The 26,497-nt window shown below is 39.4% G+C and overlaps 1 protein-coding gene across 2 annotated transcripts in view; it reads right to left on the bottom strand.

Annotated features, from left to right (window-relative positions):
• Positions 1-26,497, bottom strand: part of ed (hemicentin protein echinoid) — a 289,516-nt gene that overhangs the window by 193,837 nt on the left and 69,182 nt on the right. The gene's annotated exons all lie outside the window — the stretch shown is intronic.

Genomic DNA, 26,497 nt, shown 5'->3' with positions numbered 1-26,497 from the left:
ATATGTACAATTACGTCTAATTGTGCAAATGCGAAATTTATGAATCGGTGGTTCACAACAATTTTGTAATGTATGTATTTTTAAATAAACACCAGAATTGTTCTATGTCCCGCAAAGAACTTTATATAAAAACAATTTGAAAATAACGAGACACAAGTAAGTAGCTCAGAGGAGCAGACATCAACAAATTCTATTTTCCTTTCCTTAAATTATTTCTACTGAACTTTGCTATTAAAATTAGAATAATTTTCTAATTTTTTTTCGTCAGCTCACGAAATTAACTCGCCTAAGACGACCATATTTTCAGGCCCTATAACTGTAAAAATGTTAATACCGACACATGAACAAAGTTTATTAAGTTACAAAACGTATTACAACAAACGCCTTCTCTGAGGCCGCAACTGATGAGTAATTTACAGAAAATTCCGAGAGAGAAAAAAAAACACAATGTCATTGAATAAAAATTTACTTGGATATTATCCATCGTCTAGTAAATATAAAACGTAAAAAACGACGTTTCGGAGATGGGACTCTATCTCCGTCTTCAGGTTCTGAAGAGTCATTTGAATAAAAATTTTCTTTGATATTATCCATCGTCTAGTAAATATAAAACGTAAAAAACGACGTTTCGGAGATGGGACTCTATCTCCGTCTTCAGGTTCTGAAGAGTCAATTGAATAAAAATTTTCTTTGATATTATCCATCGTCTAGTAAATATAAAACGTAAAAAACGACGTTTCGGAGATGGGACTCTATCTCCGTCTTCAGGTTCTGAAGAGTCATTTGAATAAAAATTTACTTGGATATTATCCATCGTCTAGTAAATATAAAACGTAAAAAACGACGTTTCGGAGATGGGACTCTATCTCCGTCTTCAGGTTCTGAAGAGTCAATTGAATAAAAATTTACTGGGATATTATCCATCGTCTAGTAAATATAAAACGTAAAAAACGACGTTTCGGACCGGAGATAGGGATTAGCTCTATCTAGTGGGCCCAACTGAGTAGGAACCTGAAGACGGAGATAGAGCCTCATCTCCGAAACGTCGTTTTTACGTTTTATTACTAGACGATGGATAATATCCAAGTAAATTTTTATTCAATTGACTCTTCACCATCGTCAAGAAGTTTTAGATTTGATACACAATTTCATGCTTTTTTTTTAAAAAAACTTTTCGATTAGTTTCGCCTTTCTCAATTCATGATCAATAATACCACGTTACACATTATCAGTAGTTGATTCAGCATTTATAACAGACTGACCAATCGGTAATTAAATTTCTCATATTTGTAGTCGGAGCCTGATTCGATTGCACCAGCAGTAAACAACCCCCCCCCCCCCGCGGTTCCATTCTCTGATGAATTATTAATGCATAACACGCGGACCACCTCCGCGCTGTAAATAAAGTTATAAAATTCGAACCTCAATGTCAAAAACAGAACACAATCAACAATCACCGATACACAATTCCGAACCATAACGAATTTTAAATAATTCAAAAGTTGAAATATTAAACGTTTGTTACGTGTTTTTGTATAATATTGTTTAACATGATTAGCTCTACGACCATGAGATGGGCGGGACAAGTAGCATGCAAGAGTGTGTCACGGGGGTCCCTGTCAACGCGATTTCAAATGAATTTCGTTTTTCAGTTTCAAACACCATTTTTGTGTGGAGAATCCTATACAGCCCTCATTAAGATATGCTTTATCTGAAAGTAGCATCATAGCTCAGGTGGCTAGACACTGGCTTCTCATGGCGGAGACATAGACTCCAAGTTATTCAGTCTCCCCCCCCCCCCCAGCTAATTACCACCCCTCCACTGCTCCATACTCCATGTATCACCGTCTCACCAGTCCATTATCCTCGGTACTAAGTCATGGGACTTAATCTCTTGACCGGTACTTATCTCGTCTCTGAGTAAAGATAAGTCTTTTTACTTCAATTGCCAAAATTACTTATGACATGTATAGTGTGTCAACTTAGCAACGATGATTTGTTATATTTGAAATAAATTACAGCTAATATCAAGGTTAAACATTTAAAAAAAAATCGCAGTTTCTGACAAACCCTGGTTTTAATTCATTACAGTATCTCACTAGCTAGACTATTTACATACAGAAACGTGTCTTAAAATTATAAGCAGGACCGGTCTGAAAGTAGAGGCTAGGGAAAAAAAAACAACACCTTCCCCTGCCGGGGATCGAACCCAGGTCGTCCAGCCCGTAGTCAGTTACTATACCGACTGAGATACCGGGCTGATTCCTACTATACAGCTGATGTATTTTCGCAAACGAAATGAGCATTTTTAATGCTACTCCGATGAGTTAATTTGCATATCAGATGACGGACTGCCGGATTGGACTTGTCGAATCGAGTAGGTACAACGCATTACCGCGTCTGGCTGGCTGACATCCAGAAACCAACTTCGAGTTCCCAGTAACAATATTCATCCGGTTTGGCTTGAACCAAGGGATATTCAAAGGTTTAATGCTGTTTCGAGTGTTAAGTGTCGCGTATACTTAACATATGGTGATCGGGTGTGTTTTACGCATCATTTAAAATAGTTGCGCAGAACAAAAGCAAAATGAACTTATCTGCGCATGTGTCGATTAAATTTAGAAATGGCTGACAACACTAACTGTTTGTAATGATTGGTGCAACTTTGGTTCATGCATCTGAAAGGAAACTCGACTGTACACGAAATGCGTGATTTGTGTTTTACGAAAAAAACCGGTATCACAGAAATCTAATTAGTGACTTTTCATGTTCTCAAGGCGAAAAGTGTGATCTGGTAGTTTACCGACATTTCGGATGTACTTACTGCCACCATCATCAGGGAGATAAAACTCATCGTCCTGATGATGGAAGAAGTGAGCTTGTCCGAAACGTCAGTCAGTGTCCACCACACTACACAAGCCTTTTGTGTTGTTAGACCATGTAGTCTTGTAGTTTTGAGTTTATTTGTAGTGTTCTGTCTGACGACAGGTCCATATGAACCGGATCCTTCCATCCTTTTCTCGGACTGGGACCTGTTCATATACGTTCTTGGCAGATGATCCAGAAGTGGTTTGCCATTGCCTTCTTCTGTGTGTGAATGGAGTAATTGTTGGGATGCCACGGAGGAAAACTCCGTGTTGCCTAGACCACGGCCTTGCCCAACACAAGTTATAAATTCGGGCACCGCCGGGAATCGAACCCGAGACCCCAGGATTACAAGGCCAGCGTTCTAACCGCTAGACCACCTCATCTTATTATTATTTAGTGTTCTGTCTGACGACTGGTCCATATGAACAGGATCCTTCCATCCTTTTCTCGGACTGGGACCTGTTCATATACGTTCTTGGCAGATGATCCAGAAGTGGTTTGCCATTGCCTTCTTCTGTGTGTGAATGGAGTAATTGTTGGGATGCCACGGAGGAAAACTCCGTGTTGCCTAGACCACGGCCTTGCCCAACACAAGTTATAAATTCGGGCACCGCCGGGAATCGAACCCGAGACCCCAGGATTACAAGGCCAGCGTAGTACGGAACTAAAATCATGTAGTTATGTCGCGTGCATGCTACATGCCCGGCCAGTCTACTCTTCACCAGGTAAAGAACATAAATGAAATTTCTTACACAATTTCTTTTTATCGACCTGTTAACTGCTTTTCAGCTGCAAATATTCTGCTGAGATCTCTCTCTTCAGACTGCTTCCTGCCCGATCCGTAACAAAACTAAAATAGAACAGTTTCAGTCAGAGTCTGAAGCCCCTGCTCAAATATAATACCGCTGTGGGCTGTTGTGTATTAAGACAGCCAGTTTCGAAGCTACCCTCTTCGTCTGAGAAGGCAATAAATTCTGTTTCTTAATGGAAGAAGAGATTTATCTCACCCAGCAGATTGCATTCTGCTGTGTTCGAACTTAATTTTAATTGTCCACACTTCATTTCCTCTGCTTGCGTCTATTTCCCTCCAAAGCTGTGTTCACACTCCAGCGCATTCTACCATTTGCTCCAGCACGGAGCAGACCTCCTCCTATTGGTCGCAAAACTGGGAATGATTCCCTTTCTCACAGCAGAACAACAGCGAGACAAGGAAATAGTAAACTTACAGACCACTGCGACAATTACTAATTATAGCTGTAATATTTTGGCTCCAGAATTTCGCAACCGTCGGCTCACTGTGAACTACGTTTCAAATAATTCTCATAATAAACAGCATTAAGCAGTTGATTCGTTATCATGATAAGAGCAATGTTTTGATATCCTGCGACAAATAAACACTATAAAGGTTTTCCGTGGTTTTCCTCGGTCCTAGAGCGAGTTCTGAGTTGGTACTCAAATTCCACTGCCTCTAATGCAGCCCTAACATCAAAATTCCACCAAATACTGCCCTCAAAAATTTTATTCCAAAATTCAAAATGCATTAAGACACTTCTCCAATTCTCGTCACTCTACCTTCCAACATTTTCAAACGCCTTGCATTCAAAGGGACAAACGGGCACTGCTTGGGAACCTTCAAAGCCGAAAATTTCTGTTTCTCCAGTTAAATACGACGTCGCTCATTACTTTCCTCGTGCTCTCTGTCTCCTCTCTCGTTCGTTGTCTCTCGCAACAACAAAATCGTAAGCCAGAGAATAATCCATAGGCTATTAAGGACTGAGCTCTGCATCACACAGATGATTTGAGGCTGCTGTGGGCTGGCGATACGACGAAGCACGCAACAGATGCTCTGGTGGAATGCCTAATCATACTCACGGCGTCTAACTTTAATGAACTACTGAATCTTCTGTGTTTCGAACGATTCTCACTGTAAACAGCGATTACTCCCTTAAACAGCGTTAACCAGTTGATCTTTGTAATGGTGAAGAGTTGTGTTTTCTTCGCGGTACGGACTGAATTATTAAATATAATTCAGACGACCTATGATTCTCACTGTAAACATCGATTATTTCCTTAATCCAGCGTTAACCAGTTGATCTTTGTAATGGTGAAGAGTTGTGTTTTCTTCGCGGTACGGACTGAATTATTAAATATAATTCAGACGACCTATGATTCTCACTGTAAACATCGATTATTTCCTTAATCCAGCGTTAACCAGTTGATCTTTGTAATGGTGAAGAGTTGTGTTTTCTTCGCGGTACGGACCGAATACTTATTTTTATATAAATTTATCTTCACTCTTACTTTATCCTTAACAGAAGGACGAGCGGGCATTGCCTGGGGACCTTCTAACCATAAGATGCTCTTTCTCCCCCCCAGATATCGAAGTGTCTCTCACTTCTCCCCCACCAATTTCCTCTTTCTCTCTCTCTCTCTGTCCGTGCTTTGAAACGTCTTTACTCTTACTCTGTCCTTACCAGAAGGACGAGCGGGCATTGCCTGGGAACCTTGTAACTAGCATTCCTCCCCCTCCCAGAAATAAAGTGTCTCTCACCTCTCCTCCACAATTTCCTCTTTGCTGTTTTGCTTTAAAGGGGTTAATGTATCGAGTTTAATTCTTGATATTATAAGACCGTACCAAAGGAAAAATATTTCCAGACACATAGACTCAACTTCTGCCTGTTTCTCAGAGAAGAAGTTGAATTTCATCTTCCCTCAGAGGTGTTTTTATCTCGGAAGAACCATCTTGTGGACCATCAAATTTCTCTCATTAGTCGTCAGAGCACCCTGGGAGAATTTAACGTCCTACCTATTTTTCAGGAAAATTTGATTTCAAATTTGATTACGAGCGGCGTGGGAGTAGTCCGCGGAACGTCACGGAAACAAAAGAACGGTGAAACGCGTACCCAATTCTCTCTTCGCGAATTTTCATACTTCATTGGCTGTGTTCATTCACTGCCTGTAGCAAAGCGAATCGTATTACAGGTATAATGGTGTAACATCGTCGGAAAAAGTATCCCTCGTCCTTACTCAACTATTTACCACATTAAAACCATTATAAATCAAATTTCCATAACCCAATTGTGTCTGTATTTAATAACGCATAAAATATTTTTATGACCAGCGGTTTTTTTCGTTCATAAAATCGTTAACTTTGCTTAAAGTTCATGTACTGACAAGAACTGATATTAAATTCATGCCCTCAATACAGTGTTTTGTGGAGACGCAAAAATTTCGGAGACGAAACAACTTTTTTAACCCCGAAACGCGTATAAATAATATTTTAAGAATCCAGACCGTACCGCGAAGAAAACACCACACTTCACCATTACAAAGATCGAAAATAATATTTTAAGAATCCAGACCGTACCGCGAAGAAAACACCACACTTCACCATTACAAATATCAACTGGTTAACGCTGTTTAAGGAAATAATCGCTGTTTATTATGAGAATCGTACGGAACACATAATTTCATAATGAAGAGTTCTTGATTTTTGAAGCAGGTGGTACATATATTTACCACTGGGCTTTAAAGGGATATGCAAGCGGGTGGAGAGACATTAGGGCTTACATTCCATTGTGCACACAGAAATAAAACAGCAAAGCATTTGCAGAGCCGAGCTTTCTCAAAGTACCAGTTGCATAGAACGGCTTGACTGTAAGCACAGCGCAGGTATCCGAAAGGAAGCGACGCTAGAAAAATATAAATATTTAAGAAAAAAAAGCTTCAAAATGCTGGAATATAAAAAATTCTGTACGAATGGCAGCTAAAATCAAGGAGAGACCAAATTTAGGTTATAGTTGCCATGCGGGGGTGGGGAGAGTTTTAATGTTTCCATAGTTACTTATTTGAAATGTTAAGGCAGAATTTTAAAAATTACATTTTTGAAACATTTTAAAGTGGTATTCCGGGTTATGACATTTCTGGAGAAGCGTGCCACCTACAGCTCTTGTACCACTGGGTGATAACTTTCAGAGAAAAAAGCCATGTGGCGATATTAGGCAGACGAGACGGTCTTCTGAGGTAGCCCACCCCACGCTATGCCCCTCGACGGCGTTCTTGCCTTCACGGTTTACCTGAGCAGAACTAAATTACCTTCAAATTACTCCCCAATCCAACACGTTCACCTTTCCCTCAGCAGGTAAAAAGTAGCAGCTGCCGACTGACGCTGTAAGACCCTTATCAGACCCTAAAAACTGGGCCCTCAGCGTCTCTGCCCTCTGGCGAAGGGGGTAATGGCTCCCCCCTGAAGGTTACGAAACAAAGAAATATCAAACTATCACATCTGAGTTGTATTTAGATTTGCTACGGCGTGAATTACAATTACCCTTCATTAATTAGTAGATTTACCCGTTGGCTATTAGGACTGTCGGCATTGCAGCATTCTACAGTCACACGCAAATTCCATTAAGTGTAATCTTAACCTTGAAGAGGTTGCAGTGATCTCTTTACTTCCTTCGTCCTTCATCCTTCGTCCTTCTCATCTTTATAACTTTCCATATGCTTTCTTCTTATCTCCTGCTTTTATTATATTCTTTCGTCTTTTGCTGTCTTTATTTTTCATTGTTTTTCCCCTCGTTCTCTTTCTTTCATCCTTTCATTCCGTCTCTGTTCTCCTTTATCATCTTCTTTCTACTTTGCTTTCTCTACATTTGTTCATAACGCAACATAAAATATCTGGCATAAACAATGAAGTAAATTTTAAACCCCTAAAATAATATTTGTTTATATTTGTTTAAAACTTGTCAGTCTAATCACAATAAAATTCCTATCAAATATTAAAATATTACCATAATTAACATTTAAATATTTAAAATATATTAAATATATCATCCCCTAAAATAATGTAAACATTGCTGTGGGGGTGCCTATGGTGGGGTCCGGCGGAGTCTGCATTTGGTAGAAATCTGGATTTAGCCACGGTGAAGACGTTTTCACGTTTAGTAACTTTCAGTGCAATTTGCAAAGACAATGCTGAAGTATCCTGTATCACCGCTCAACACAAAATAGTTCATTCCCGTCAACTTTAACGGGTAACACTGCCCTAGTATACATATACAGAACTGTGGTTATGGCGAATACGGATTTAATCGATCACGGCACAGTAAAGGTTAAATGTTCGACGGATGACGTCACACTACACACTAAATATCGACCATCTGTGATTTATCGTATTTACCGCGGGTACGCGGATATTTATTAAATAATTTATAATCCATGAGACATAAGCTTAAATTATGATATATAAAAATATGGAAGCTACTCAAATTCATCATAAAATATACCACATGCCAAATTCCCCCTCGTTCGCCATAATTCAAAATATTTTTGGATAAGATTTTTTTCGCATCATTTCGTTCAGAATGTCCATGCGAGTTTTTATGCAACATGAAATTCTGTCAGCAAAATTAATTTACCTGTCTAGTACCTGCGTAAATTAATTTGACTATTTATAAATGTTGGTACGCTTGAATCGATGCGTTGCGTAGTGACCACGGCGTAAGTAACTAATTTTAATGTTATTCAGAGTGATAGGTGGCCAATGCTGTTAAATAACCTATCACAAAACAAATATTGTTTTGTAAAAAAAATAATATAATTTATATAATATTAAGGATTTAAGTAACATTGGATTAACAAACAAATTGGGAAATGTAATTGAAATGTAAATATGTCCTATTCAATAACTGTCCGATAAAATTCACAGGTGTATTAAATATTTGTAGATTTTACACGTTCTTTGTGTAAAGTGTTTTTTACGTAAAAATGAATACATCAGAGAGAATTTGTGTATCTAATTCCATGTTTAATCTCCCAGAACTAATCTACCGATCTGCATGGAACTTGGTTTTGAAAGTCTACTTCAAAATTCGCATATTAAATTTACGTAGGATTTTAGGTTTTCACGGCGGTGAGTCTGTCCCCTGGGTTGTTTCGCCTCGTACTCTGGTAGAGGTATATCGACGTTTGCTGCCTCCATCATCAGGGCGAAGAGTACATCTTCAGATTTAATTTAATTTTCACTGGCGGAGCCTTATCGTACTTTCAAATGAAGGTTAATCGATTCCCTACGCAAAGAACTCTCATCATAAACATAACCAGGAAAGTAATAATTCTGGTGATTTACGGGTGGCGTCGGAGATTTCTTCATCCGTATATTTATCTATTGTTTTCATTTCTTGTTGTCTCGTGGATGATTCTATTAGTATTTGTTCAAGGCGCGGTGTGACAAGACACACAATGGGAGCCTCACGAACAATGAGAGGTCATTAAGGCAAAGTTGTCATAGAAACACAGGGCGTAGAGAAAAACAATAATAATTAAGTATACGCGCTAACTAACACACACCCATACAAAAGCCTGTAATAATTTCGTTTCACCAACGAACCCATGACATAACAATTAGCATGTCGGGTTATAAATCATCGACAGACAGGGACCGCGGTTACTTCGGTATAAGTAACATCCTCATCTGATATTTTCTCCATCGGATGTAGACCTGGAGTTACCTGGAAATGTTTAGCAAAGGCTGTCCACCTCAGAACTATGTGTCACGGAGTATTAATTTATCCTGAGCCGTATCCCGAATTTAATTAACCTTCTTCTGTGTTATTTTTAACAAGTCTAAACATCTTTTAAGCTGGGTGGGCTGGAAGGCTTGTTCGATTCTGTTGCTATGATACAGGCTGGAAGCCAGAATTTTAATAATGAATGAATGAAATTCCACAAAGTTTTTAGGTGCATTTATGGACGATTGAAAACAAAGAATTTCGATTGCGGGGAGGGGGGGGGGAAACATTATTTCCCTCATTCCCTTCACAAACAAAGGAACTAGAAATAGTATTAATAAAACAAAATTAATTTTACTTTTGGATTGAAAACGAAACCAAGCCATGAAAATTATGCATTTCGTAGCAATTCTGGCATGTTAGTTTTGTTATTGCCCTGGGATTTAATACACTTTAGTGCCAACATCAGGTGCTCTCATAAGTAGTGTCAAAATGGTCGGAAGGAAAGATTTAGATTAGAAAATGTGTTTAAAAAAAGTTCAATAATTTAATTATCCCTAAAACCATAAGACGTATGAAAAAATTGCACAATGAACAAAAAATTGGCCTTTCTTTTTTTGTACAACCTTTGTTACAAACATTTACGTCAAACAAGGGTGGCCCAAAGTTTGTCTCTCTTCGGGCCAAAAATAGTTTTCCCGTTGGACCCCCCAGAGTCAAGAAACCGCTTATGGCACTATTTTTGAAAAAAAACTAATAAACAATTTACGCCATCTTTGATAATATTTAATCAGAAATAAGAAATTATCACACGCATCATAAGTTAAAATATAAAATTTATTAAAGCATGCACAAATTACTCGAAAGTTGATATTCGCGATTTATTCTTTAAATTCTTGGTAAATAAAGAACCCAAAAGTTCTTGTAGTAACGAATTAGCAAATAATTTCGCGGGTCTGGTTACAAGTCGTCTCTGGCCGGAAGTCGCCCGCGGGCCGCCAGCTGGATAACGCTATTCTAGGCCGTGAATTCATTAAGTTGTATCTTAATGTTGAGGTGTGTAAATAAGTTGAACCTCCGGTAATTTTTTATCGAAGACAAAATGGGGCCCGATAACCATTGGACACGAGGGCGTTTTAAACCCAAGATTTGGGCTGGACGTTGCGACAAGTAGAAGGAATTCGTAAATTACAGTAGTAAATAAAGTGTCACAGTTCGACTTACAATGATGTAACCATAATTATCTAAATTTGATCGTAATAAGCTTTCATACCCGATACCAGAAATCGGAATAATTTTTGTACTTAACCAAAATTAAAAATTGGGTTCTGTCTGGTGGTAGTTGCCATGATCACCAATCAGCAATCTATGGGCCAAGATACTGAGACCTCTGCCAATTTCCGTGTGAAATTCACCTCCGAAAGCAAATCCAAAATCCAACTAAATCGAAGCCTAATTAAAATCAGATTAGGAACAACTCACCATCAAGTAATATTAATGGTAGCAGCTGGAGCGAATAATTTTGATTCAACACTTCGCAAAGTTTTTGATTTCGACTAATCCATTTACTAACAGTTCCCTTACAACAGATTTATCTGATTTCATGATTCAGTTGGAACAAAAAAATAAAATTCGTGGCAGATTTTTTTTAACATAAACCAACGCGCGCTAAAGTTCGTATCCCAAGCATCGTCGTCTCTTAATATTAAAATGTCGGTGTGATCATTTCATTAGTAAGAACAATTTCCGACGCGTATAATCAAACTGCATTCAATCATTACGCCTGCGCAGTGCGAGGATATTTAACGTTCGTCATTCATTTCCATAAGCATTCAGTAATTAGTATAAATCAAGTTCAATTTTTCGTTCAGAACTTAATTGAAATATTCTACAGGGTGTGAATATTAGAGTGTTACGATATTTCTGTCTTCTGGACACTTAAGTCATGTGGTTTGTTGGAATTTAACCGATGTTTCGGAGCTATTTCCTGCCTCCGTCTTCAAAACCGTGATGATGGAGGCAGCAAGGACCTCCGAAACGTCGGAAAACTTCCACTAGACTACATGGCGCAACATCCCGGAAGACATCCATCTTGATACTCGCCGTCATAAGAACCTGAAAACTCACTTTCTTCCACTCATTCGTTTTTGTCTTCATTTTCTTAGTCAAAAACAAAAAAAACAGTCTATTACTCCGCCCCAGAACCGAATCAAGACGCAGCCAGAGAAGAAGTTCATTTTCCCTGTGGATTCTAATTTACAGCACAAACTTTTAATCTCAATTAAGTAGTGTGGAATCGTAACTTCACGCCATAAGTTTTGGGTTCGAGGATCTCGTGACTCAAGGAACAATAACATCGGGGGCCATTGTCTTGCAGGTATCGTGAGAAGAAGATCGAACTGCGACCAGCACGATATCTCGAAGCCTCTTCCTTTCCCCCCTTCCCCTCATCTGCCTACTTCCTCTCGCTGTGAACAGTAGCAGGCCTAATTATGACAATTAATATCCCCGGGGGCAGCGCATGGCGGGCGTGTAGGCTGCATGCTCCTCAGAACCTTAAAGTTCACCATCACTTGGAGGTTGGTGATTCGTATTCATCATTTTCTATGTTTATTTATTTATCCCATCTTTATTCTTACTTCTGTTTTGTGCTTTCATTCGTGGCCTTTCTATCTACGCCTTCTTCTTAAGCAGATATCTTCCAATTAAAATTTCGTTTGTATTTATTGTTTCCTACATGTGGCATCCCAACAATTACTCCATTCACACACAGAAGAAGGCAATGGCAAACCACTTCTGGATCATCTGCCAAGAACGTATATGAACAGGTCCCAGTCCGAGAAGAGAAAAGGATGGAAGGATCCTGTTCATATGGACCTGTCGTCACACAGAACACTAAATAATAATAACATGTGTTACTATCGGCCAGAAAACTTCATCCTTTCTTGATAACTCTTAGACTATCAGATTAAGCGTGAAAATAGTGAAGTTTCTAATTATGTATTTTTCTCAGTTATTAAGGAAGACCTACCACGTATTTTTTTTAGTTCAACTTTTACTTATAAAAAATTAATTCTGAAGGATCGTATTCACTGAGTTTAACTGCTAATTATAGATTCTGAAGATGAAGCCCTAGAAAGAAGTCGGAATCCCCTGCTTTGTAATGCGTCTTCAATAATTAATTGACAAGAATTCTAAACAAAGACAATCTTAATGCAGTAGAAGAACAGAAAGGCAACAGGAAAGAATTCTTAATAATTCTCTTTCTTTCGACATGTTTTTTTCTTCTTTGAAACAGTTCGTTTGATTTACAGGTTTATTTCAGAACTTTTATTATCCTACTGTTGCTGTTCAGCGCCACTGCGTCAGGAACTTGAATTAAAAATCAATAACGTGTCTCTAAGAAAAAAAACTTCAAGACCCACTTGTGCACATTCTTCAAGTTTCTCATGAACGAAAATTTAGCATGAGCAGGAATAACAGAATCTACCGCCAGAGAGCGCGTACATCACGACATCTGGGGTTAAATTCATACAAATTTGGCACCGCCGGTTCCAGAAGAAGTGTCATGGCCTAGCCACGAACCTTCTTGGCTTTGCTACAGACTCCGAAATGAGGGAAAGCACAGAACATGAATCAAGAACCGAACCAGGGGCGTCCGAAATAAAGTAAGTCACGTGTACCATCTGTTTGTATAATTTCTTTTGCGTCTCTTTTTTTATTTTTTTATTTAACGAAGCATTCAACTGTTCCACAGTACGACGCAGAATGGTAAGATGACCAGTGAATAATAAACAGGAATGGACACGGAAGGAAGCGGTCGTGATCGAATATTAAGTTACTATACTAACATGTTCCTGGGGAAACAGAAAAAACACGTAAACCCTCAGGTTAGGTTATGTTAGGTTAAGACTGGGTTGGGTTGGGTTAGGTTAAGTTAGGTTATGTTAGGTTAAGACTGGGTTGGGTTAGGTTAAGTTAGGTTAGGTTAGGTTAAGTTAGGTTATGTTAGGTTAAGACTGGGTTGGGTTGGGTTGGGTTGGGTTAGGTTAAGTTAGGTTATGTTATGTTACGTTAAGACTGGATTGGGTTGGGTTAAGTTAGGTTATGTTAGGTTAGGTTAAGTTAGGTTATGTTAGGTTAAGACTGGGTTTGGTTGGGTTGGGTTAGGTTAAGTTAGGTTAGTTTAGGTTACGTTAGGTTATGTTACGTTAAGACTGGGTTGGGTTAGGTTAAGTTAGGTTAGGTTAGGTTAGGTTAAGTTAGGTTATGTTAGGTTAAGACTGGGTTGGGTTGGGTTGGATTAGGTTAAGTTAGGTTAGGTTAAGTTAGGTTAGGTTAGGTTAAGTTATGTTATGTTATGTTACGTTAAGACTGGGTTGGGTTGGGTTAGGTTAAGTTAGGTTAGGTTGGGTTAGGTTAAGTTGGGTTAAGTTAGGTTATGTTACGTTAAGACTGGGTTAGGTTAAGTTAGGTTAAGTTAGGTGTGCGAGAATTGAAGGCTGAATCCCCCGAATATAAAGAAGGGCCAGTAACCACTCGGTTCTTAAACATTGTCGCCCTGGACAACTTACATGAGCGTTTGTAGCCCTCAAGTGGCCACAATAAGGCGTGAGCCATTTACGAAAAAGTGTTTAAGAGCTAATTATCCGAACGCAATGAAGGAAGACAGAATTGGGAGTGTCATGGCTTGTAGAACTAATTGGCCTGACCGCGAAGTTCACGTAACTAATTATATTGTGACAGCTTTAATAGGAACGGAATGGCGTATCCGGACTTAAACATGCAAGGTGTTCCGAGTGATTTTAATTTGCATTCGTAGCGCGCGCAATCGCAGACAAAGTCATTACACGTTGTTTTCCTCAGACGCTCTATTGTACAGGCTTAAACTGAAGCTAGCAACAATTACAAAGCAACACTTAACACAATTTAACGAGTCATCTATTTATGTAACAGACAAATGAAGTGTCTGTATTCATTTTACCGTTGCCATGGAGGAATTTTAGACCATACGGAAAAACGCTTTTGATGCGTGTGTTCCATCATCAGGGCGACATTCAAATGGTAGTACATGAACAATGTTATCTGCTCTTGTTTACGGGTATGAAACTTGGTGTCACACACACTAAGGAAAAAAAAAATATACACTGAGGACATCGGAGGCTTGAGAAAAATACAAAATGAAGAACTTCATTATCCGTACTTTTCACCAAATATTAATTATTGATCAACTTCGAGGAAGACATAAGCAGGGCATTAAGAGCGTATGGGATAACGAGAGCTTTATACAAAGATCTAGTTATGAAACCCGATAGGAAGACATCACTTGGAAGACCTAAGTGTAGATGAAAGGATAATCTTTGAAATAGGGTGGGATGATGTGGATTGGAATCATCTGGCTCAGGATAAAGACCAGTGGCGGACTCCTGTGAATTTCGTGATCAGATGAACGACTATTTTCCCCCAGGAGGACTCTGCCCCACGGAGTTACATTACCAACACGCAATGCGTTCTGAGACATCAGCACAGCTCATTGAAATGGATGAAGGAACCTTGCAGTTCGTAATAACTCCCCCCCCCCCACCTCGTAACCTGTCGCGGCGCATTAGAATGTTCCAGAGATAATACAGAGAAAATAAACTTCCAGTGCAGTAACACTGACACATTTTTAAGCTTCCACGCCAATAATCATGTCGCGACATAGAGTAGACCCCCTCCTCCAACCCGCAGGTAAATCTCTCTTTTAAATTCGTCACAGAAGAGTACGGAACGGGCATGTGACCCCACACACGTGAAGGTCACGTAACGTGGAACACTCGCAGAATATCGAAACCTGCAAATGTGCTACAGAAAATTATCTGCAACTCACGAACAACAAGGCCAGACAGTTTCTTGTCTCCTGGTAGAATTCTACCCATGTTTCAGACGCCCTTGATTAGTCATGCCCTGAGGATGGAGGCAGCACGATTTAGTATTAAACATAAATATTTTTATAAAAATTAATATTTTCCATATCCCTCGCATTATTTCCGTAAGATCAATTTTAATATTATTCTCTCCATATTCCGGTACAGGTCTTTCAATTCGGAATTCCCAATCAAAGCTTTTTATTAATTTCTCGTGCTACAGGATCTGCCCTTCAAACACTTCCAGAGTTCATCCGCCCAATAAGACGGAGAATACATAAGGTAGTATATTTGCGTCATATTGTGAATTAGGTTAATATTTTAATATTTTCCGTCAAATCACAATTTTAATAAGATAATAAAATATTTAAAATATCATTTCACGTTCCGCATCGAATGATCGATTTACGTTCCAATTTGTAAATCGATCATTCGATGCGGAACGTGAAATGATATTTTAAATATTTTATTATCTTATTAAAATTGTGATTTGACGGAAAATATTAAAATATTAACGGAGAATACATTTGTGCAATTTTCTCCGGCCTCCCCTAATTTGTTATTTGCAACCCAGAAAGTGTTAAACTATGGCAATTGAGCAACGTTTTATCACAGTGTTACCACAATGCAGAATTAAAATTTAATTAACAACAGAAATAAAATTATCGCATAATTTCTGCTGCAGAATGTGTGTTCCATCTTATTTCCGGCGTTCTGCAGTAATTCGTGGTTACAATATTTTCAGTTTATCTGGTAGAAGTTAGATGCTAAAATAAAACTTCTGTTTTTAATGAAATTAGGACGCTTGTAGACGGTAGGGATTCTACCAGCAAATAACATTACACACTCGTACGTCCTGGCTCTTTGAAGAACTGAGTTTGAGAAACAGCGTTTAAGAAACCTCACCTTCAGTTACTTTTTTCTATCCCGCAACTTCGATCTTTAATTTCATTCTCTCCGTTTTTTTGTTCAGACCAATTTGTCCGCTTGAAAACCAAACGAAGTTGGTCTTATAATTATTCCATCGTAAGAACCACGACCTAACTTAAAAAAAATAATAAAAGAACAACTTTAAGAATTTCATCTTCCTACAGAGAGCTATGCAGTTCATAATTAAATTTTCCATTTTAAACTTGCCTAGGTCTTCCTTCAACCAATCGTTGATGAATGTTTATCATTTCTTAGGCATGAGGTTCCTTTACCCTCCCCTCTCTCCACCTCTTCACCTCCGCCGGAGTGGTCAAGGCCACGTGACCTCCCGTCTGGCACCTCTCATTATCGCTGCAGTAATTCTCATCCGAGGACCCGAACATGGCCAAAGCCTGATTGCAGGTTTCGTCCCAACGCAACTTGAAGGCTCTCTCGCTTCTCTGAGCTTGTTAAGTTGCCCACCTTTTTAAAAAAAAAAATTGACTGCATCTCTGCTGCCTCCATCATCAGGGCGATGAGTGATGATGGACTCAGCAAGGACCTCTAAGACGTCGGTAAACATCTACCAGACTACACGGCGAATCAACCCAGAAGACGGACGTCTTTAAAAATATAAAATCATTTGGCCTGTCACACTGATGTCAACAAAACTTTTAAAATCTCTTGTGAAGGTTGTATTTGCATGAGGAGTCCTGCGTTTGTAATCACAAGATTCTTTGTTCGTTCGAATCCTTTTGTACCATTTCCGCGATTCGTTTTTCTTCCGGCAGTTATCGGGATTTCTCTGGACCAGTGTCTCTCTCTCACCATTTCTTACAATCGCCCGTTCCAAATCGATGTTCCATTGTGCAATCACTTGTACAAATACTGGGGCGTCCTCCCATGTCAATCGGAACAGAAAACGATTTTCAACAAGAGTTTAAGTCATTAATATTCATTTTGTCATTTCGTTTCGTCCCCCGTGTCCCGTAATGAACCGAAGCTCTCAGACACTGTCGACAACAGCCAGAGTCTTACCTTCCGACGGCAGAAGATTCACTGATCGCAACGCAACCGAACGCAGAGATTAAGAATGCGTGGAGTTCTGTCTCCACGCACCTTCTACGTCGTCGTGAGGCGCCGAGGCCTGGACGAAATTCGTAATTAAAAAAAAAAATCAATCAAAATAGTATAATTTTCCCTTCTTTATGTCTGCCGACTACAATTTCCTGTGAGTTTAATGTTTCTGTCATGCGTGCTACATGCTTTACCCATCTAATCCTCCTTGATCTGATAACCAGAACAATATCTGGTGTAGAGTAAGAATTATATAAAGCTTCTCGTCATGCATTTTTCTCCATTCTCCTATCATTTCATCCTCCGGAGGTCTAAATATTGTTCTCAAACATCCTTTATCAATCTCTTCCTTTAGGACAAGAGACGAAGTTTGACACCCATACAAAACAACAGATAACATTAGGGATATTTATGTCTAAATCTTTACATTTCAGATGTGATACCGAGAGACAAAGGTTTCTGAATACAATCGTAGGAAGTAATTTACATGTTCGCTTTTCTAATCACAGAACAAAGGAAAGAAGCCAAATATCTTAGCGGAGAATCGTGACTTTTCAAGTTAACAGCACCCTAACTTCAGCACAAAAACGCGTCCCTTAGTGCGCGCTCAGAAACCTTGTAATGAGCGGGGTGTGTTCACTAAGCCAGGCCCACTGCCTTTTAATTTCGGAAATTGGTACTCGTGTTTCTGCGAGGGAAACAGAGACCAATTAAAATAAAAGCCCTGAACGGCGCTCGAACACAGATCATGTGATTACCAGAAGCATCAGTAAATATATGCCGCCAAACTGTTCTGTCACCAGCATCCGCGATACGTAACCTACGGCCCGCGACACGTGGATAAATGTTACGAGAAGTCGCAGCGTAGATTTTTTAATAGTCAAAGAAACAGGCATATATAAATAAGTTAATCATTTCCATGTCAGTTTCATTTCGAAAAAAACATTCTTCTGTCTGTAAGTTGTAATTATAAATTATTTTGAAAATTATCGCGGCTTGAAAAAGTCAAACTTTCATTCATTAACCTTCTGAAGACAGAAGCTCGTATAAATAATATTTAAGAAATCAGCCCGTACCGAAAAGAAAACACTACACTTCACCATTAAAATTATCAAGTGGTTAACGCTGTTTAAGGAAATAATCGCTGTTTACAAAACACATAAATACAAACGGAGCAGCTATTGATTGTCGAAGAGGAGGGCTTTAAAGGGTTAATTAATGTTTCGGGGCGTACGAAGGCGCCATTTTGAGTTCGCACTGTAGCCATATTAGCAAAAAAAAAAATCTACGCAGATGCGATCTGTGGTTTCACAGACGTAGTTGGCAGACACTTCTGAACAAAGTTTGGAACTGACGTGCGGGCAAAGTATATGACTGTTGTATGTGTGAAGGCAAAGTTCAGGGCGACCAGAGCCAGCCTGCTACTAACGAAAACAGTGGGGCGAAGTCCAGCAAGAGCTCGCCCGAACCCACCACAAGAAAGCACTTGTGAACAAATCCATTACGCAAAGCTGTTTCCTCTGAGCTTAATAATGCACTGACTAATTAAAGACTTATGGAGGAGTGATTAGTTTAACGCTGTCTGACTGAACTTATCCTGCTCATGATGAACAGGCACAGAGCTTAAAGTACTTAAAAGGAAAGACATTGGTATTAATAAGTCCCAGGTTGCGCGCGACCTTCCTAATGCTTCGTGAAGGCTGGCGGAGGTGAAGTTGTTTTCTTTGAGGTACGAACTAATTTTTGAAATAATTTCCGGCGCGTTTACATGACAACATCTAGTCCTAATATTTTTCATTCCGTCCGAAATATTTGGCTGATTGACGTATAAAACATTCTTAAAACCACTTAAACATTTAGCATCAACGTCATAACAGGTTCGTTTCAATGACCTCAAGAATCAATAAAATTCATGCCAAGACATTTTATTTAGTGTTCTGTCTGGCGACAGGTCCATATGAACAGAATCCTTCCATCCTTTTCTCTTCTCGGACTGGGACCTGTTCATATACGTTCTTGGCAGATGATCCAGAAGTGGTTTGCCATTGCCTTCTTCTGTGTGTGAATGGAGTAATTGTTGGGATGCCACGGAGGAAAACTCCGTGTTGCCTAGACCACGGCCTTGCCCAACACAAGTTATAAATTCGAACCCGAGACCCCAGGATTACAAGGCAAGCTAAATATCACGTGCGTAACATGGAAAGGGTTAATTCTTCTGTACTGTCAGTAACGTTTTAATAAGTCCTGCTGCAACTCTTAGCCCCAAAGATCCTTATTTGTGCCGAGACACCGCTCGGCTTTGCCTTTCATCTGGTGCAATTGGAACAAAGAGGAGAGAGAGAGAGAGAGAGAGAGGCCAGTTGATTTAGAACTCTGTTTCGGCAAATATGGAAGCGATTTATCGTCTCACGAGACACAGCGCCGCCTGCATCTCAGATCGTTCAAACAGTCTCGTCAGTCTTTTACCATAATTGTAACATACCACGTCCGCCTCCAGCAGTCCGTAATGCCTAAACGCGCGTGACATGGTTAGATTCCTTGTACGGCGTTCGGGTTTTAAAATGTAAGTTGCTTACTTTCAATCACAGGACAGGTTTAACATTTTAAGTAAGTCGCTTGCAACGTTCCATTTCTTATGAACTTGACTGTTGTCGATGTTGAACTTCTGGGTTATGACGCTGTGTGGACTTGTAGGTAGACACCAATGATTCGGAGGAACATACTGCCTCCATCGTCAAGGCTGAAGAGCCCTGAATATCAATACTGACATCTTCACCTCAGTGAAAATTTGAAGAAGAAAAAAAAAATTCGAAGATTTCAAAATTTTCAAAAATTAAAAACACCGACGATTTTAAAAAATTCCAAAATTCTTCTTACATTTAATATTTTACAATTCCCACATTCGAAAATCGAAAAGTCCCTCAATAACATTACCACAAAACAAACATATAAAAAAATCCAAATATCCCGTGAATCGTCAATGCCGAAGTTCGTGTAAATAATTTATTTTTTTAGAATTTAGACCGTACCGCGAAGTAAACACAACACTTCACCATTACAAAGATCAACTGGTTAACGCTGGATTAAGGAAATAATCGCTGTTTATAATGAGACAAGCGCTGCGTACATAATATTTAAACAGAGAGTCCGTACCGCGAAGAAAACACTACACTTCACCATTACAAAGATCGACTGGTTAACGCTGGATTAAGGAAATAATCGCTGTTTATAATGAGACACGCTGTGTACATAATATTTAACAGAGAGTCCGTACCGCGAAGAAAACACTACACTTCAACATTACAAAGATCGACTGGTTAACGCTGTTTAAGTAAATAATCGCTGTTTATAATGAGACACGCGCTGCGTACATAATATTAAAACATTTAGTCCGTACCACGAAGAGAACACAGCACTTCACCATTACAAAGATCAACTGGTTAACGCTGTTTAAGGAAATAATCGCTGTTTATAATGAGACACGCACTGCGTACGTAATATTAAAACATTCAGTCCGTACCGCGAAGAAAACACTACACTTCACCATTACAAAGATCGACTGGTTAACGCTGTTTAAGGAAATAATCGCTGTTTATAATGAGAAACATACGAAACACACAAATACAAAATGAGGACTGCTGAAATACTTCGGTCGTGTAGTTACCAATAAACTTCAGGAGGCTAAGAGCAAATTATCACAAATCAACAAATCCACCAACCAACACTTTGTGACACAGACAACCAGGCACATGCAAGAGTCCGGTCTGCGTACAAACCCATTCCCATGCGTTGATAAAGGTTTTAACCGCGTGTTTAAATAAAAAGTCACTGAGGGAATCTGGGTTTTACGCAAGAATATTCTCAACAAGAGACGTTAAAACGTCACGGCGTACATTAAAACTGACGTGTGTCTTCTCTGCCTGACTTCCAGCGGACATTTGGATTTATTCCGGAGACAAATGACGTAACCGCTAAGTTAGCTTGCCAAGCCCACGTAATTCCGCTCTACACCGCGGCATTCGACCAAGCCAGGTTTTCCGTCTTACGTGTCCGGACTAGGGCCTTTTGTGGGATGGACTCTGAATGAAGAATGACAATCATCGGGGTCATAAGGTCATCTACATTTGCATGTTACCTAAAATAAACCCCAAAGCGCCATTTATAAATCGTGTAAAAAGAGAACGATACAAAATGGAGATAAGGCAGTGAACAAACTGATAGTTGCTCAGCTACCGCGTTCACAGGATTCAGATGAATCCAGTCCAATAACCTCACACGTGGTCAGCGTCACGTTCCAGCCGGTTTAATCCTGTATAACTCGGAATACACATTTTATAGGATTTTAGGTGTGTGCCCCCAAGGGCTAGTCTGGACACCCTCACACACCATTAATAAAACATATTTTTTAATATTATCCTCTAATGTAAACACTGGTCTTCGAGATGGTCTTTTTCCTTTACGTTGCCCAAAAAAGAAGAATAGAATACTATAATTTTTTTTAAAAGAAATTAAGAGCTACGGACGACAACGCAAAATTACCTACCAACGAAACCCAGAGAACCAACGTAGTAAAATGAAATTTAATCCACTTTGTACCGACTCTCGTCTCGCTCCGTCTAGTTTCCAACTGCACCCTTAATCAAGTTCCCCACACGAGAAGCTATTTACCTCGATTCTTTGTATTTTGCGATGAAGATCCTAATTTTGACATCCTAGCTTTTACAAAAAAAAAAAAAAAATCGTACATGAATACAAACAAGGACACGGGTTGATTCTTTCGCTTTCGTCATTGTCTAAAATACAGGATGTCCCAAAAACATCTACACATTATAATACGGAATATTAACTTCGCGTGTACACATATTTTTGGGACATCGTATGGAAACGTGTTAGAGTTGAGACATGAAGATCCATTGCAGTGTTCACAGAAGCTCGTAATCAGAGCACGACTTGAGTCATGTCAGTTCAGTTGCATCTCCATTAAAATCTCTCTAAGATCAATTAATTAATTATCCACCACATTCGTACCTACCGAGTGGTCTCTGGTCTTGAAGTTTTCCATCTAAAATTCAGTATAAGTGGAGATAAAAATTTATATGAAATTTTGATTGGAAATCTGAGAGGAGACATTTCGGAAGATCTAGAATCAGATGCATCTTAGATAAATTTGGATAGAGGATTTGGACAGGATTAAACCGGCTGGTAATAGGGAGAGGTTGTCAGTTCTAGTAAAGACGTCAATGGATCTTCGGGTTCCTGTAAAAGGAGAGGAATTCTGTTGGTCAGCTGAGTTTCGACAGCTTTTGGCTGTAGTAGCAACTTGACCTTTCGAGGTACGATCGCCCACTGGGGCATAGGAAATTGATGAAGTGCGCATTCCGAGTTCAAAGGCCCCTCAAACCTTCACGCATTACCAACCTAACAAATACATAACCATGGGGGGGAGGGAGTGTTATTTTCTCTCGTTTTCCCGGCTTTGTATTTATGAAGCGAGTAACTGTCTGTGGCCGTAGTGGGATGTTAAACAATTTTCATTTCTATTTTATACACACAAGTCTAGCTACCATTTCCATTTAGAATATTGAAATCATAAAACGCAACGCTGACGTTTTGTTTAATGGCTGGCGTTGTGTGTAATGGGTGTGTAAAAAGACAGTTCCTTACACCCGGAATATCGTATAACCAAATGGCACGAGAAATTTGGTCAGGATATCAACAATTCGTCTAGTTATTAACCAACGCGGTACGAAGATTGAAACGGGAGTTTAAAAAAAATTACGTGATAAGAACAATTTTTATAATGTGTTTTACTTAGAAATTTGTAAAGCAGAAATTAACTTCCTAGACGACAGAAGGTAGGGCTGTGATTCTCGATGCTTACGTTCTGCTCTCACGTCCAAAGGTATTTACAAATTTATGGTACACTTGATGTCCACGTCAGCAGATCAGATTATAAGGCGTCGAAAGAAATAATCAGTTTAACAACGAATCCGAAATTACACGAAATTTAAATTATCGCGACATTTTCTTAGAGGAACCGAGAAGAACCACGAAAATCTCGGTTAGAATAACCGGTCTTTTGAACCGAGATTTGAAACAGGTATTTCGAAATTAGGAGAGCTAGGCTAACCACAAGACAAGACGTCCGATCTACGTAAAAGAAAAAGAAATGTAAACCCCCCCTCCCCCCCCCCAAAAAAAAAAAATCGATTTCTTCCTAAAGATCTGGGTCTCCAGCGAACTGTTTCGTCTCGTCTCAGCCCTTCGCGGTTTATTTTGACAGACTCGGTCACCGCACGGACTCCGTCTTGAGTCGGTTCGATGATTCCACTGACGATCACCACAATACTTCATTTTTTCGTGAATCACACCAGGGGTAGACGAAATGCGGCCCGCAGGCCGCATTGGACACAGCTACAATTTAACCCTTTATCGATTAAAGATACGTATCGAGATTGCTGAGTGGTTATCGATGTGGAAATTTCGAGGTGACGTGATTACATTAATTTTGTACACCTAAAATGTAGGTAGGCGTTAATTAATTTCTCATTTATGTTTCATGTATTATTATTTTATCTGTGTCATTACACCGCATTACACCGCCTGTTAATTAATTAATATTTTTTTATATAATTTCAAACGTGTGAATTTGCTCGCTGTTTTATTAAAGTGTCTGTAAATCATTTCAGCTAAAATTAATATTAATATTTCTACGGAATAAGTCGAACATCTACTTATAATATAATATCAACATTATTAATGTGATCAAAACGATTTAGAATCAGGTATATGATACTAAAGGTTTGACACTTTTACGGAGGATTTATGAACGTCTTAATTTCTAGTTCCGTCATATTTATATACATAAAATAACGTAGCAATTAATTCGGTAAAATATATTCACCAGGGAACATAACTGTGTTCCTAACCATAGCAACAACATTTATACGATATTTTATACTTTAAGTGCAGTATTGCCTTGGTCCGCCAGAACATGGCCACCGGCGACAAGGCGCATGGAGGCGACTTCAGACTTCAAAAATAATTTGAAACCCTGACCGTAACACATCCCAGTGTGAACCCAGCGCAGTGGACGTGTCAGTCAACCGACCGGAAAGTCCGGACACTTCTTACCGAGTAGAATAACCGCTAAATGACGGTCGTCTGTTGTAGCACGCGCGTTCGGACGGGTCGTAACAGCCAAACGCGGTCGACTGTAACAATCGATCATCGCTTTTTATCGAAAACAAAGAGAAACCAGTGTATCGAAATCGTTTTTACGTAGAAGCAAACGTTTGTACTGAACAAGACCAATCAGGGTTGTTTGTACAGGATATACAACAGCTATGGTACGTGACACATCGCTGTTTCGACCGCGCAAGTTTGTGGTCTGCGTGGTTCACTCCAAGGCGCTTCGAGTTAACTGCGTTTGTGAAAAAATAGTTAAGGATTTCATTCGTTAAGTACAAAGGAAAACATCACATCGCCATTGAGACGTATGGGACCAAAGTTTCTTCATTTCGGCAGAGGTGTCATTTAAATGGGAGGCTGGGTGGACCTCAGAGCTGGTCTGGACACATTAGTCTAAGAGAGTTTACCCTTGCCTGAAATCAAATTATGAACATCCAGACAGGAGCCAAGTCTCGATGCTGACTGAGCAATTATTCTTCTGTATGGGTTCGAAACTCGATATCTCGCTCTGAAGGAAAATAAATGTAAACTGTAGCCGCGGAAACCCACAAACCTTGCTGAATTATCTCGCGCCGATTCTAAAGGACCGACGTGTCTCAGCGTCGAGACGCCCCCCCCCCCCTCTGAACAAAAGTTCCGACAGTTTTACAAGTAGCGAGAGTATGGAGAAAGTGAGATATTATCCACACACCGGCCCACAGTTCGATTAATTCTCTGCTTGAAGTCCTCTCGGATGGACGGACGAATACCACCAGTGATGAGCTTAGCGACAGTAGATTTCATCTTCCTTTTCTTTCTTTCTTTCGTCGTGAGACGTTCCCACTTCAAGCGGACCACCTGACTCTCCATTCGTCTCCGTCCTCCCACGACCAACTCCACCTCAATTTCTTTCCATTTTCTATGTGACGTTTATCCTAACCTGTTGCTTCCGGTCTGATCTCATCGTCTCTCTTGGACGTTTTCATTACACTCTCACATTCAAAACTCCTTTTGGATTCCCACACCTCTGATTCTTCAACCCTTTAAAGCCCGGTGGTAATTATATGAACCACCTTCTTCAACAATCAATTAATCTGCACTCTGTGTTTCGCATGATTCTCAATGTAAACATCGATTATTTCCTTAAACAGCGTTAACCAGTTGATCTTCGTAATGGTGAAGTGTAGTGTTTTCTTCGCGGTACGGACTAAATGTTTAAACATTATGTACGCAGTGCGTGTCTCATTATAAACAGCGATTATTTCCTTAAACAGCGTTAACCAGTTGATCTTCGTAATGGTGAAGTGTGGTGTTTTCTTCGCGGTACGGACTGGATTATTAAATATTATTTACACGAGCGCGTGTTTTGAAGATTTGCGGTACCATTCGTTAATGTGAATTGCAATGAGTTTACATTTGAAACCCCTCTCGTTTCTTATTCTATCCATATTTAATTTTCCTTCTGTATTTCTTAAAAATCTCATCTCTGCTACTGTTTTTTTTTTAATATCTGCACGCATTAACTTCCAAATGTATCTTTATCAGCAATAAATTATCTTGAGAGCCAATGAGGAATGTCGAATCGGAGGATGAAACACGACAAAGTCGTAATAATTAAATTTGGGACAGCAAATTCGAAATAAGCCACGTAAGTCACATTCCACAAATACAGACCTCTAATAAGTGACCATAAACCACAAGAACGTGATATTTTGCGTTGTGAAATCAGTGGCCGTGTTTATACACTGAATTTCGCCAAAGGACAACCGACTATTTACCCAAACAGCATCAGCAAACTGATCGTTGTCATGGAGACGGTTTCTTTTAGCAGACGCAATGCAAAATAAAAGGCATATAACAGCTATTAAAATATTCAAGAAGCTAGGAGCTTCGCTTGAATTTCTTATCTGCTTTCGACAGGAGTCGTCGAAAGTAACCGGTGAATTTGGTAACACTTTGTCAAGGTTTTCATGAGTAACACCGCGCGTCCGTGAATCTTTTGACGTTGGTTCACCGAGGGGGTGTTAAAATCACAGAACGAACTGTTTCTTGCATCAA

This window comes from Zootermopsis nevadensis, unplaced genomic scaffold (assembly GCF_977971745.1).
Source record: "Zootermopsis nevadensis isolate Lab colony 2312 unplaced genomic scaffold, Znev_1.0 Znev_ptg000031l, whole genome shotgun sequence".
NCBI lineage: Eukaryota > Metazoa > Arthropoda > Insecta > Blattodea > Termopsidae > Zootermopsis > Zootermopsis nevadensis.
This window is presented reverse-complemented; position numbering and strand designations above follow the sequence as displayed.